Source organism: Hordeum vulgare, chromosome 1H, assembly GCF_904849725.1.
Source record: "Hordeum vulgare subsp. vulgare chromosome 1H, MorexV3_pseudomolecules_assembly, whole genome shotgun sequence".
Classification (NCBI taxonomy): Eukaryota; Viridiplantae; Streptophyta; class Magnoliopsida; order Poales; family Poaceae; genus Hordeum; species Hordeum vulgare.
In genome coordinates, this window is record NC_058518.1 from 124,770,320 (window position 1) to 124,773,699 (window position 3,380).

Sequence of the window (3,380 nt, forward strand, 5' to 3'; positions counted from 1 at the left end):
AAAAGGAAAGAAATGATAGCCACACGCGTGCGGAGAAAGATAGATAGGTAGGGATAACCGGATAAGCATGAAGCGTGCCTACACGGACACGTGGCAAGCATCAAAGGTGACTTACGCCTCACAAGTAATCAGTCGGTTGTTTTTAAGTGTTTTCCTTCCACAAAGGTCTGATAAAAATTTAAATCAAACCAGTCGAAGCCTTCATTCATACCTACAGACTCGATAATACTGTGTGTATTTCAATGGTATAATCAATACTATGTATTTTCTAGTTTATACGATCAATGAACACACAGATATTGACGAGACTCACCAATCGTGTAATGTGGCACGTTCACATGTTGTTCCTGAGGATAAGGTATGCATCAATGGTATTTTTTTATTTCAAAACAGTCTTTTGATCTCCAATTGCAAGGTGAAATGTTGTTTATGTTGTCTAAATGGTGCATTCATACTAATGAGGTTACTAAAAAGGGTGAAGGTTCAGTCACCGGTTGTCCTAAAGCCTTAACTACTGATGTTGCCGATGACAAAGATATATTCATTGTGTTTTGAAAAAAAAAATTGAAGCTTATAATTGGTGTTCATATATTATATTTCATGTCGATGACTTAAGAGAGTCCTTCTTCTTTTTCTTCAACACGTTCATCATCTCTCAATTGACAAAGTAACTAACGTAATTATGATGAAACAAACTAAAAGATATACACATTCAAATGAGATGCATACAAATAATTATATGTATACATCATAATATCAAAGGTCAAGGCGATGCCATCGGGAGGGGCCAAATATTCACTAATTTTTATGCAACATTATGGATGTATAATACGGTGTGATCAGACCAAAAAATTAAATGTTCATAGCAATGCATAGAAATTCTACTCGCTTCATTCCTAAATATAAGTCTTTTTTAGAGATTATACTAAAGGACTACATACGACATACTTAAAATGTAGATTCACTCATTTTGTTTGCATGTAGTCCCCTAATGAAATCATTAGAAAGACTTATATTTAGAAACGGTTGGAGTACTAATTTTGGTAAATTTTAGATGAATCATGCGTTCACCAGTTTACCCGTTGCAGTCATAGGACACTAAATGATGCAAATGTTCCGGGCCCTTCACCTCGCGCCATACCAACGACCACTAGCACGAATCCATACTGTACTACCAGTAGCACCCACTCAAAAGCATCCCCACCAGGCCACCTCCCCTGACGCCCTGTCCAGTCGCTACCTAATCTTCTTCCCATCACACACACAGCTCTCGGCGTCGGTGCGCACACATGGACGCGAGCCAGGGCGTCCTCCTGTCCAGCGCCCTGGTCGGCGCCGGCGCCAATGGCGCCCCTGCGTGGCCGGAGCTGCTGGGCTCCGCGCATTGGGACGGCCTCATCGACCCGCTCGACTGCTCCGCTGCGACCTCTGCCAGGTCACCTACGACTCCTTCAACTCCGACTCCCACTCCAAGTACTGCGGCACCTGTCGCTTCTCCAGGGCCACGCTCTTCAGCCGCACGCAGTTCCCCGCCGTGGGCGATATATCCGTGGCCGCCAACCTCTACGCCACCGCGGCTACGTCGCTGCCCCCGGGGCTCATGGTGTACTCCCTCTCCCGCGAGGCGTGGAGCAAGGAGTCCAACTGGATCGGCTACGTCGCTGTGTCGACCGACGCCGCGGCGGCCGCCACGGACCAGCGCGTCATCTACGTCGCGCTGCGCGGCACCATCCGGAACCTCGAGTGGGTCGACGTGCTCAAGCCCGACCTGGTCACCCCGGACACGATCCTGCCGGAGGGCGACCCGGCCCGCGGCCACGTGGGCGTCATGAAGGGCTGGTACGTCATTTACACGTCCACCGACGAGCACTCGCCCTTCTCAAGTACAGCGCGCGCGACCAGCTCCTGGCCGCGGTGCGGGAACTGGTCACCATGTACAAGCCGAGCACCTATACATATCAGCTCCGGTAAAAAAAAACTTATTCAGGAAAGCAGGCTGTTGACGAGAAGTGATAAGAGTAACGTGGAAACTCTGGCACACGATTTGCCCGTGCGTGATCTCAGAGGTGAAGCATTGGACCGCTAAAACCTGTTGCCTTGTTTTGGCTGGTTCTGATCTTATTCTGATACGGTATCTCGTTCGGTCATGAGTCCGGGTCCGGCTCTCGTTGGAAGGGCCAAAGGCCAACCTATATATCTGCGTCGACGGCAGCCCATACTGCTACTCCCCTCCAGCCTACGTCCCTCCACCCACCGGATCATCGGAAAGTCCCGTACATTCGCGAGAAGACCGGCGACGGCACGCGCGCACCGTTCGATCATGGCAGCCGACCGGCAGCGCTGCGTGAAGCTGATGGTTAGCTACGGCGGGAGGATCGAGCGCGCCCAGGGCCGGCCGCCGAGGTACGTCGACGGCGAGCACCTGCTCCTCAACGTCGTCTCGTCCGTCTCGCCGAGGGGCTTCCGCGACCTGCTGGCGGCGCGCGCGGGCTTCTCCGACTTCTCCGTCAAGTACTGCTACTCCGGCGAGGGGCTGGACTCGCTCTGCGACGTGGACACGGACGAGGACCTGCGGGACATGCTGGACCTGGTGCTCTACCGGGACCTGCAGGTCCGACTGTTCAACGACCTGAACTTGCGCCGGTTCCGGGTCTACCTGTTCCGCGACGCCTCCGCCCCGTCGCCGACCTCCAAGGCCCTCGGAAGACCAGCTCCCATGCAGCGTAGCGCGACGTCGCCGGCTCTGTTGCCAGCGAAGGCGACCGAGGGCCTGGCCCCTCCCGCTCCCTCTCCCATGCGGCGGATCGCGACGTCGCCGAATACGTTGTGGGAGACGCCGACGGCTGGCGCTGCGCCCTCCAAGCCGCCGCTCGCCCCCGCTCTCCCACGGCGGATAGCGTCGTCATCTCTGTTGACGACAGACTCAACGGAAGACTCGACAGATGACATCAACAGCCACCACGTCGACATCAACAGCCAGAGCTACCCAACATACACCACCCCACGCGGCGGCGTTCCGGCCCGTAGAGCAGAGTAATCCGATGTGCCACGAGGCGACGTTCTGGCCGGCAGAACAGAGTAATCCGATGTGCCACGCTGCTCCAGTATTTTTGGTGCCAGTAATGCCGCAGTATTTTTGGTGCCAGTAATGCCGCAGGTCATAATCCACGAACCGACGGCGTTCAGTTCTAAGGTGGCCGTGGCCTGAGAATTTTTAAGACACAATCGAATACGAAATCACTTTTTACGTAAATAAAGTTTCACTTTTGTATCGATGTAGCTTTGCAAAATTCTCAGCCAGGTGAGGATTAGCCAATCCATGGTTTTGTGTAGATTAGATGTCTCACAGGTCAATTTATATATGATGATTGTAGACTTTT

The 3,380-nt window shown here is 52.5% G+C and overlaps 1 pseudogene; it reads left to right on the top strand.

Annotated features, from left to right (window-relative positions):
* The first annotated feature begins 2,320 nt into the window (after window positions 1-2,320).
* Window positions 2,321-2,946, top strand: LOC123408000 (annotated as a pseudogene).
* The last annotated feature ends 434 nt before the right edge of the window (window positions 2,947-3,380 follow it).